Here is a 12,546-nt window from a genome sequence, read left to right as displayed (position 1 = left end):
GCGCAGTGATCTCTATACTAACCGGATGGCGAACTTCGGCTGTCACAGCGTGCCGTCGTCTGTTAGCGCCGCCATATTGCAGTTAGGCAAGAAATTTTATGTGATATTTTAGTATTTATATTCGGAAGTATCTACATTCTTTACGATAATAAAACTAACTAGATTAACATTAAAGCAACGAATTACCAACTTCGCTTTACGCTCATGAACACTAACGTCTACTGTAATATCGTAAATACAAAATACCTAAAAGCGAAACAATATTTTTCCCAGGCGTAAGGAACAGTTTTATTCACATATGTAATGCACTTATCAGTGGCGACATCATCTTTGGCGTCGGCAAAAAACGTAACGGGGTTTATTTAAACGTGAATTTGGATATCTACAAAATTATGCTAATTACTGTCAGGCACCATATGAAAGAACCAAAATTACGTGTGACACTGACACGAAAATAATTTTCATATTTACTGAACTAGCTCACATGTACCAACGTCGAAATTGCGATGAAATCAGTTAGTTTAAAGTGCATATTTAACTGATAACTAACGTATATAAATAGTGCAGCCAATCTGGGTAACTGTGCACCACTTTTTTCCGTCTTTTTCAAAGTACTGCACACACAGTCTACATCACAACAGACACAAAAATTTCACCCGTATTGCTAAGGGGTGCTTGGTAATGAGGAAATATGTACTAGAGACGGTCTCTTGGAGTAAAATTTCAATTTTAATACAGGTACAAAATTACTCAGTCATTGTCGGTAACTTTAGTCTTAAAAACATAGTATTTTTCCCATATATAATGTTCTGAATAAATTTACATCCCAACAAAAGGAATTCAGGTGTTAATAAGAAGTAAAAACAGTGTTGATTCAGTTTCCAGATTTACTTTGAAATATCAAGATATTTGTATCAACCTGACTTTGTTCAACTTAAATCACTGTCAGAAGCTCATTTCACAATCAAAGCAATTAAAAAAAATCACAAGTCTAAGCGCTTTTAGAGAGGTGGAAAAACATTTAAATGAATCACGTAGGTAATAAAAACGTTACATTTGGTACAAAATAATACAAACAAGTGGAACACCAGCCATTTGAAACAAGAATAGCAATTGGTACAAAGATACTATGATTGGTTAAAGGTTACTCTGATTGTAATGTTCCAATATAGACATATGAGGGTGTTCCTTCACATGTCGATGTACTTTTTTATCATTTGTAAAATGATGAATACCGTAAACATTAAGCATGAGTAAGGGTACTGAAATGAGAATACAAAAACACATTGAAACACGAAATTTATTTTTATCATTTCCATATATTTTTAACCACTGCTGCAATGTTACAGGCACAACGCTACACATTACTGAATAAAATAATCTTACTGAGTTTTTGTCTTACACTAGTTGCATTGTCACCTATTTTCTCAAGTGAAAACCTTTTCCCATGTTTTCAGCCGCACCTGAATGTACCTGGATGCAATCTTACGTACAAGCTGTGCCTCATGCAAATCTTCAATTCCGCATTCATTATGGAAGTCATGGTCAAGTTTAGGGAATGAATAGTTCACATATTCTTTAAGAACACACATGACAATCTTACTAATTAAATGCTTTTGCCTCATGTCGCTATTGACAACAAACATTTGAAACAATTTTTCTGAGTGCTCCTCCACAGAGTATACAGCATTACTTCTTTCTATAAGTTTACCTCGGCTTACAAATTTTGTGGATGAGCTCTTTTTTGCAGTACTAAGAAGCGCATATGTTCCGTCATTTCAAACAACGGGTGGCCTAAGAATGTAGAGGCAGTCTTTACATGTAACTTGTTTTGAAATTGTGAGGGCAACATGCCCTGCAATGTAGTACAAAATGTTCTGCTTGTCTGTGGAAAACAGAGTACCCTCTTCAATAAGTGAGCACCATTTTTCTACTTCGTCTACAAACATACAAGAATCATCTACAAGAGGACACTTTTGTGATCGGAAATCATACAGTCCTACAGGTACCATTGATCACATGTTAAAATTTGTACAGTTTCCCCCAACAGTGCTAACATTAGTTCCTAAAAGCAATTTGCGCATAGCACACTTCAACTGATATGAATTTGCGTTGTTATTCCAACCTCTTCTAGATCTCACAAATGAGAAGAAGAGTTCAATATGATCTTGGGAATACTTATTCGTCAATAAATATTGCAGAGGAGAATTTTCCCTAGTCACTATTTCCAGTGCAATGGCTTAAATCGAATGCATGTTCAACATTATGCCAAAGTATTTCCTGCCTGCTGCAGGAGAGAAACACCATTTACTTTTAAACTTATTATATATGATTCTGTCAGATGAAAAATATCAAGCCAATATGCCTGATTACTGAGTTTCAGGCTGGATTTATATCCTGAATCTAGAAGATTTCTGGAGTTAAAGACATAAAAAATTCTGTCTATAAATCTCAAAAACTCGATTGTTGCCAGACTACCATGGAATCTGGGATTGCCAGCTCTTCTCAAAAAATCTGTAGTATCTGAAACACTAGAACTGAGTGTTTGAACTGCTAAGCTGACATTCATCTTTTTATTAACGTAATTAATATGTTGTCCTGCTAGCAAATGTCATGCCTTCACCAATTTGCAACTCATTTACTTCTTTTAAATACTGCCACTTAATATGGCCATTTGTAGACTCTATAACACCTACTTCTACTAATGCATTTCGAGCAAGTTTCACTAAATGACACATATCCAAAACACAGTAAACATTGTGGTTTGAAACTGGGTGAAGGAACTGAGAAGAAAAAACGTTTTGATGAAAATTAATACTGCATCCCAATGAACGAAGAGTACTTATATTTGTTGTTGTGCCATCACAAGTGACTGCCCAAATTCTGATGCCTGAAATGCTTAGCCTCCCCACAGCAGAGTTTATTAACTTCGCCTGCACACTACCATCAAAGCCGTTCACTAAAAAATATGCTGCAGGACACTTAAATTTACCTTTTATGGGCACAAGCATAAAAACTAATGCCTCTGAAGCTTCTTCCACTTCTTTTGATTGTTCAATTTCTCCTCCAAAATCCACAAAACCTGTATACCTCTTAGTTTACTGGTCCCACACTACCTGTTTTATAATTGCCATACTGTCTATTATTCTAAATTCAGTCCTCACTTGATGGTTAAATTCAAAAGGATCTGAACACATCACTTAAAAAGCCAGGATCACAATTCACAGTCCCTGCCCAACGAGAAATCTGTGATTTGTGAGGCAGAGGCATTAATGTCTAAATATTCATACACCTTAGGAGAGTAAAAATACACTGTCATTGCAAACATTTTAATGTCTGATTTTTACCTGTTTCCCTTGTAAGGCACACTATTATTCAACAAATTGCACACTAATTTCACCTGAGTCCCTGGTTGTTGATTCAGGAATTCATGCAGCTTCTCTGTTAGATGACCCTCCTTTTTCAGAGCATTTATGATGTCTTTCATTGAATAGTTTTTCTTCTCTCTTCTCCTGATTTTTTCCTGCAGGCTCTTGATTCTTCTTCTCAGTGTCTCCACAACATCTGGTAAAAAACTGCATGTGTCAGTGGCCTTGTCAATCATTTCTATTTGTGTTTGAGATCCACAGTCCTTTGATGTTTCACAACTCTGAGAAAACTGAAACAAGAATAGAATACAAGTAGTACAGGCATGAAACAAAGTTTGGCAAGTACTTTTGAGAAAACATGTTTGTTTGAAAACAGAAACAATGTTTATATGAAGTGACTAACCTGTTCAATATAATCATGAGTTTCTACAGTAGGCTGTTCAGTTGTTATTCTAATCTGTCCCCTTGGTTGCTTTTCCTTTGGCATTAAACGCGTCGGAAACGCAAACTGTGATGGCACTGCATCAGGCTTGAGATCCCTTCTCGAAGTACCAGGCCTTACTAAATAATCTTCTTCCAAGAAGTGATCTCCACACAAGAAACAAGCACTTTTAGGCGTGAAACCTTCGTGTTTAGTGGAAATGACCTACTGTTTCAGCAAATCGCCTTCTTGCAGAGGAAACCTGTCCAAAACAGAAGACACACTGTATCAAGCAAGGCAACGACCAAGATATTTACGAGATTGTTGTCATTTCTTGATATTCTATTATTACCTGTGGAAAGTTAAATTACTTTCCTTGTTCCACCGGTTTGTACAGTTGTATGCAGAACACGTAATAACTATTCTACACTCACAACATACACTTCGTTAACACCAGGAGAAACTTTTTGCTTAACTAAAAGATGGGGGTCGATATAAACAAACACTCCTGACACGGCACGGATAAGCGCTATGGTCAAAGACAGAAGATGTACATCCAGTTTGTATGGAGATCACTGAGCGTGCGGATCCGATACGGAACACTACTGCACAAGGATATAAGAAGTGTGCTCATAAACTATCGGGAATTTTGTAATTTCGGCCGTCACATTAGTCCGATTCACGCGCCTTTTCGTTGTTGTGTTGATAAACATATGAGAAACGTAACCGTGCACTGTTAGGCATATTGGAAGTTAGTCTGACGTCACTAGTCATGAAGATAACACGTGTTTGTATACGAGTAGCTATTATTGACTTGTTTTAAAAATTGGCCATGAAATTTGCGTTAAATTTTGCTATAAAAGTGGAGCCAAACATAAAAACTTTTTAGAAATATTTAGTTTTGATTTAGCTGAGTTTTCTGTCAGTAAAACAAGGGTTTACGAGTGATACATACTGAGATGACGTGCTAATATCGTATCGCGAGTAGTGCAGCAACTCGATGTGTCATTGACTCAACAAGTCGTTGGAAGTCCCCTGCAGAAATACTGAGCCATGCTCTCTCTTAGCCGTCCATAATTGCGATCAGTGTTGCCAATGCGGGATTTTGCGCACGAAATGACTTCTGGATTGTGTCCAATAAATGTTGGTTGGATTTATCTCGCGCGATCTGGGTTGCCAAAACATTCGCTCTAATTGTCCAGAATGTTCTTCATTCAAATCGCGAACACTTTTGTCGTCCATAAAATTTCCATTGTTGTCTGAGAACGTAAGGTCCCTGAATGGCTGAAAACGGTCTCCATGTAGCTGAACATAACTGTTTCAAGTCAATGATCAGTCCATTTGAACCAGAGGACTCATTTCACTCCATGTAAACACAGCCCAGACCATTATGGAACCATTACCTGTTTACACAGTTCCACAGTGTTTGAAAGATAGGAAATACATATATGTATGAATGTATGTATGTATGTACAGGGAGTTCTTGCTTTAAAGATTTTTAATGTAAATTTGTTTTAAGTTGTAGTATGTTTGCAAAGCTAATAAATCCTCATAAATGTTTTATGTATAGTGCTTCGGATGTTTTATTTACGAATTATTTCAGTATAGAATTATACAACAATTAGTACTGACAGAGGACACTCGTTAACGCTGCAGTTGTTCGAACTAAACAATTTTTTTTTCAAAAATTTTAATATAAAGGGACAGCGTGCAAATATGGTTTTAGCATATGACAGTGAACTCATTGATGTTACTTGATTGCATTTTTTTTTATTCATATGAACGGTTTCGGTTCATTCACAACCATCTTCAGATCTGATATTTCAGTTACAGGAGTAACCCGTCCAAATCCAGCAATTTTCACATGCTACGTTCAGGAACTAACGTTGAAGCCTAATGTGTTCAGAGGACTATACATAGTTTTTAAGTTAGCGAGAAGCCGACCTGGATACACGCCAACAGGGCCACTGCAGGGTCCCGTTTTCACATGAACAGTTTAAATCTAGAGGGCGTTAGGAGCCGTTTTCACATTTGGAAGTGTTGAATGGCAACTTGAGTTTCTGTATGTTGTGTTTAGCACCTATGAAAGATAATAAAAAACAATAGACACAAAAATCTCCTCAAATAAAAATTTTAAAAAATAGTATTCAAATTTTAAAAAATCGTATATATATATATATATATATATATATATATATATATATATATATATATATATATATATATATATATATATATATGGTGTTACAAAAAGGTATGGCCAAACTTTCAGGAAACATTCCTCACACACAAATAATGAAAAGATGTTATGTGGACATGTGTCTGGAAACGCTTAATTTCCAAGTTAGGGCTCATTTTAGTTTCGTCAGTATGTACTGTACTTCCTCGATTCACAGCCATTATTTCGTACGCGATACTCTACCTGTGCTGCTAGAACATGTACCTTTACAAGTACGGCACAACTTGTGGTTCATGCACGATGGAGCTCCTGCACATTTCAGTCGAAGTGTTCGTACGCTTCTCAACAACAGATTCGGTGACCGATGGATTGGTAGAGGGGACCAATTCCCTGGCCTCCACGCTCTCCTGACCTCCATTTAGGGGGGCATTTGAAAGCTCTTGTCTACGCAACCCCGGTACTAATGTAGAGACTCTTCGTGCTCGTATTGTGGATGGCTGTGATACAATACGCCCTTCTCCAGGGCTGCATCATGCCATGCGATGGAGGGTGGATGGATGTATCCTCGCTAACGGAGGACATTTTGAACATTTCATGTAACAAAGTGTTTGAAGTCACGCTGGTACGTTCTGTTGCTGTGTGTTCCCATTCCATGATTACTGTGATTTGAAGAGAAGCAATAAAATGAGCTCTAACATGGAAAGTAAGCGTTTCCGGACACATGTCCACATAACATATTTTCTTTCTTTGTGTGCGAGGAATGTTTCCTGAAAGTTTGGCCGTACCTTTTTGTAACACCCTATATATATATACATAAGAAAGCGGCTAGGATACCTGGTCCTAAAATAAAAAGAAAAGGCTTCCTCTATGGTAGTAATATGGGACTGCCGATCCACCTTGATCTCCAAAACTAGTTTCAGCGACGATATCAGCATCACCAGTGGGTTCTTTAATTCTAAAATATACAAAAAATAGCGTAGTTCTAAACAATATAAAACACTTTTACATATGTACTGTTTGGTTCCAAATGTTGGTTCTGTGAATAGCTTCGTAATACCTTATTTAACTTACAGCGTCGGTTTTATGCTTGTTGCCCTGTTTCCGGCATATGCTCTGTGTTTTTGTTGCCATTTCGTCGGCATACGGGATACCATCTGGAACTGTATGAATGGCTGTTAGTAATATGAAAATGTGGACTTCCATATGTCAGCATGATATTATTGGGACTGCGGTAGTGTTTTGGATACCGTTTTTGTACGTACCAGGTTGTCAAGTAGTTTTTCTTATACTCACGTACGTTCGTTGACTTACAGCTGCTTTTAAAACACAGAAAAGCATTTCTTTTGTACCTTGATCGTAATCCAAAGCGTTACGCAACGTGGCTGTGTCCGTGTGTTGCGAGAAAGTATCGCATATTGCGAGACCTTTTTGACAATTGTAGTGACAGTTCTGACGACTTCTGTTCCCGTATTTATGTCACTGTGTGTGGTGGAGGGGTGGTTTCTGAATGTGTGTGTGTGTGCGTGTGTGTGTGTATGTGTGTGTTCTGGGTTACGATCATGGTGCAAAAGTTATTTTTCTGTGTGTTTTAAAAGCAGCTGCAAGTAGACCAAAGAACCTGAGTACATAAAATAACTACTTAACAACCTGGTGCATTCCAAAACCGTATTCAAAACTCTACCACAATCCCATTAGTACAACGCTCACGCATGTAAGTCCGCTTTCCCGTATTACTAGCAGGCACTCATTTAGCTGCAGACGACATACCGAAGAAATGACAGTAAAAACAAAGAAAATATGTCGGAAACAGTGGCAACAGACGTAAAAATGACACTGTGAGTTAAAGTAAATAAGTTATTATGAAACTCAAAATATCCACGGGTGTACTGCCGGTCTATAGTGTCCAACGGGCACAATATTTCGGCGATCAAACATGTCGCCATCATCAGGTGAACTGACGGACTGAGCTCCTGTGAACGTACCGGCACGGAGATCCGTACGCTATGGCTGCTCAGGGGGAACTGGGTTCGGTCGCGGCGGCGGCCGATTTAAATGCCCTCCGCCCGCGGCGCGCTCCCTCCGCCGTCCGCGCCCCGCGCCACGGTCTCGCGGTGGAACAGATTGCGACGACGTCTGAGATGACGTCGGTGTGATGGCTCTGTCCGCCGTGGTCGTCACAACTATGCGTTTGCTCGATTTACTCTTGATTAACCCAATCGCTGGTTCCCAAGCCTTGCTAAGATTATAGCCACAGTCACGGTTTATGAGGTCGTCATTGGTGCGAATTTCGATAGCCTCTCTATCAACGCTGTCCCAGTATCTCGACGTCTGTACCAGAATCCTCGCGCGGTCATACTCCATAGCGTGATTTTCCTACAAACAATGTTCAGCGCCCGCCGACTTGCTCGGATACATCAGTCGAGTGTGCCTCTGGTGTTCACGGCATCGATCCTCGACGGTACGCATCGTCTGACCAATATACGACTTGCCACATTGACACGGAATCTGGTACACGCCGGCCTTCCTCAAACCGAGGTCATCTTTGGCGCTCCCCACCAGTGCACGAGTTTTATTCGGAGGACAAAACACAGTCCCGACCCGGTGTTTCTTCAGAATGCGGGCGATTTTCCCCGAGAGTGCGCCTGTGTATGGAATAAATGCAGTGTCTACCTCCTCCCTCGTGACTTCATCCATCTCAACAGGTTTTGCTGCAGTGGTTGGGCGGAGAGCACGTTGGATCTGCCACTCTGAGTACCCATTCTTTCGAAACACAGTTGTCAGATGTTCCAATTCCTGGGGTAGACTCTCTGTGTCAGAGATAGTGCGCGCCCTATGTACTAGAGTTTTAAGTACCCCATTCCTCTGTGAAGGGTGGTGGCAGCTGTCTGCGTGCAAATACAGATCAGTGTGTGTTGTCTTTCGATACACCCCATGACCTTCCTCGAAGTTCTCCATGTACAAATTCGCTACCACCGGTGAGAGTGGGCTACCCATGGCGACTCCCTCCGTTTATTCGTAGTATTCTCCATTAAAAAGAAAATACGTGGAAGTCAAGATATGCCTAAAAAGTTCAGTGGTATTCTCGTCAAACCTCTGACCAATCAACTCTAGCGACTCTCGCAGGGGTACCCTCGTAAACAAGGAAACGACGTCAAAACTCACTCCAACCTGAAGCTATCAAGGTGTTTAACAAAATCCACGGAATTACGGATGTGATGAGGGCATTTACCCACATAAGGACTTAATATTCCCGTCAGGTATTTGGCCAACAAATATGTAGGTGCCCTGATGTTGCTGACAATGGGGCGTAATGGTACCCCCTCTTTGTGAACCTTCGGGAGTCCATATAGTCTAGGCGGTACCGGACCTTGGGCTAACAATTTCTTAGCGTCACCCTCCGGTAAATCTGCGTCCTTGAGAAGAACCCTCGTCTTGTTCTCCACCTTCTTTGTAGGGTCAACGCTGATCTTCCGGTAGGAATCGTCATTTAGCAGGCTCTGCATCTTATCAGTGTAGTCCTTACGGGAGACAACAACTGTAGCATTGCCTTTGTCAGCCGGTAAGACAACAATTTCAGAGCGTTCCCTCAGATCACGAATGGCCGCCCTCTCTTTACTGCTGATATTTGATTTCATCGGCTTGGATTTCGTCAACGCACGACAAGTTTCACGACGTATTTCCTCGGCTGCTTCTGGCGGAAGTCGAGCTGCAACCTGTTCAACAGCACTACTCTTGCCTTTATAAAGAGATGTCGTTCCGAGAATGTTGTTCCAAATTTTGCTAAGGTTATCCATCACATCGATTCTGCAGCAGCTAGGAGAATCAAGAAACGAGCCAGCCTCGCATTGGTACGTGAGAGAGTGCAATTCACCCGCCGGAGCCTTGAGTTTATCTCACAGGAATTACTCAAATTACATTTGCAACTGGCTACTAAGTTCACTTCTTTTTCCTGGGATTGGATTGATGGTGTCACCTGGGTGTCAGCTGATTCCGCCCATAAGAAGGCTACGGGACGTCAAACAGCTAAGTTCTCACGTCTCCTTGGCAAACCATCTCTGCAGGTTCCGTGCGAGACTGTCATCAATTTGAGTGGCATGGTGTTGAGTGATGATGCGGTCTCGGTTTTGCAGAAATGTCTCAACTTCGCTCCCACCTCCAAGTTCACTCCGGTCGCAGAAATTGTTAGTGCTGTTGAACAGGTTGCAGCTCGACTTCCGCCAGAAGCAGCCGAGGAAATACGTCGTGAAACTTGTCGTGCGTTGACGAAATCCAAGCCGATGAAATCAAATATCAGCAGTAAAGAGAGGGCGGCCATTCGTGATCTGAGGGAACGCTCTGAAATTGTTGTCTTACCGGCTGACAAAGGCAATGCTACAGTTGTTGTCTCCCGTAAGGACTACACTGATAAGATGCAGAGCCTGCTAAATGACGATTCCTACCGGAAGATCAGCGTTGACCCTACAAAGAAGGTGGAGAACAAGACGAGGGTTCTCCTCAAGGACGCAGATGTACCGGAGGGTGACGCTAAGAAATTGTTAGCCCAAGGTCCGGTACCGCCTAGACTATATGGACTCCCGAAGGTTCACAAAGAGGGGGTACCATTACGCCCCATTGTCAGCAACATCAGGGCACCTACATATTTGTTGGCCAAATACCTGACGGGAATATTAAGTCCTTATGTGGGTAAATGCCCTCATCACATCCGTAATTCCGTGGATTTTGTTAAACGCCTTGATAGCTTCAGGTTGGAGTGAGTTTTGATGTCGTTTCCTTGTTTACGAGGGTACCCCTGCGAGAGTCGCTAGAGTTGATTGGTCAGAGGTTTGACGAGAATACCACTGAACTTTTTAGGCATGTCTTGACTTCCACGTATTTTCTTTTTAATGGAGAATACTACGAATAAACGGAGGGAGTCGCCATGGGTAGCCCACTCTCACCGGTGGTAGCGAATTTGTACATGGAGAACTTCGAGGAGGAAGCCCTGTCGTCATCAGAATGGAAACCTACTTGCTTTTTCCGTTACGTGGACGACACGTTCGTCATCTGGCCACATGGTATGGATAAACTCCTTGACTTCCTTACACATCTAAACTCCATACACCCCAACATCAAATTCACTATGGAGACTGAAACGGAGGGTAAATTACCTTTCCTTGACGTCTTGGTCAGGAGAAGGGCTGACGGCACCCTAGGTCATGGGGTGTATCGAAAGACAACACACACTGATCTGTATTTGCACGCAGACAGCTGCCACCACCCTTCACAGAGGAATGGGGTACTTAAAACTCTAGTACATAGGGCGCGCACTATCTCTGAAACAGAGAGTCTACCCCAGGAATTGGAACATCTGACAACTGTGTTTCGAAAGAATGGGTACTCAGAGTGGCAGATCCAACGTGCTCTCCGCCCAACAACTACAGCACAACCTGTTGAGATGGATGAAGTCACGAGGGAGGAGGTAGACACCGCATTTATTCCATACACAGGCGCACTCTCGGGGAAAATCGCCCGCATTCTGAAGAAACACCGGGTTGGAACTGTGTTTTGTCCTCCGAATAAAACTCGTGCATTGGTGGGGAGCGCCAAAGATGACCTCGGTCTGAGGAAGGCCGGCGTGTACCAGATTCCGTGTCAATGTGGCAAGTCGTATATTGGTCAGACGATGCGTACCGTCGAGGATCGATGCCGTGAACACCAGAGGCACACTCGACTGATGTATCCGAGCAAGTCGGCGGGCGCTGAACATTGTTTGTAGGAAAATCACGCTATGGAGTATGACCGCGCGAGGATTCTGGTACAGGCGTCGAGATACTGGGACAGCGTTATTAGAGAGGCTATCGATATTCGCACCAATGACGACCTCATAAACCGTGACTGTGGCTATAATCTCAGCAAGGCTTGGGAACCAGCGATTGGGTTAATCAAGAGTAAATCGAGCAAACGCATAGTTGTGACGACCACGGCGGACAGAGCCATCACACCGACGTCATCTGAGACGCCGTCGCAATCTGTTCCACCGCGAGACCGTGGCGCGGGGCGCGGACGGCGGAGGGAGCGCGCCACGGGCGGAGGGCATTTAAATCGGCCGCCGCCGCGACCGAACCCAGTTCCCCCTGAGCAGCCATAGCGTACGGATCTCCGTGCCGGCACGTTCACAGGAGCTCAGTCCGTCAGTTCACCTGATGATAGCGACATGTTTGATCGCCGAAATATTGTGCCCGTTGGACACTATAGACCGGCAGTACACCCGTGGATATTTTGATTATCAAATACGCCGGGAGAAACTCAAGAATCATATTATGAAACTATTCACAGAGCACAAGATTTGGAACCGTACACTACACATGTAATAATGTTTACGGATCTTTATAACGATGCTATTCTTTACATGTTTCAGAATTAAAGAACCCACTGATGATGGTGACATTGTCGCTAAAACTAGTATGAGAATAAATAATACAGTGTTTTTGCATCAAGACAGACCCACAATCACATGTTGTTGTTTTTATGCAAACAGAAACAGGGAGCAAAGGAAGTGTTTCAAGATAAAATGATGGTCCCTCTACGACATTTGGAAA

This window comes from Schistocerca gregaria, chromosome 3 (assembly GCF_023897955.1).
Source record: "Schistocerca gregaria isolate iqSchGreg1 chromosome 3, iqSchGreg1.2, whole genome shotgun sequence".
Classification (NCBI taxonomy): Eukaryota; Metazoa; Arthropoda; class Insecta; order Orthoptera; family Acrididae; genus Schistocerca; species Schistocerca gregaria.
Note: the sequence above shows the minus strand (reverse complement) of the source record.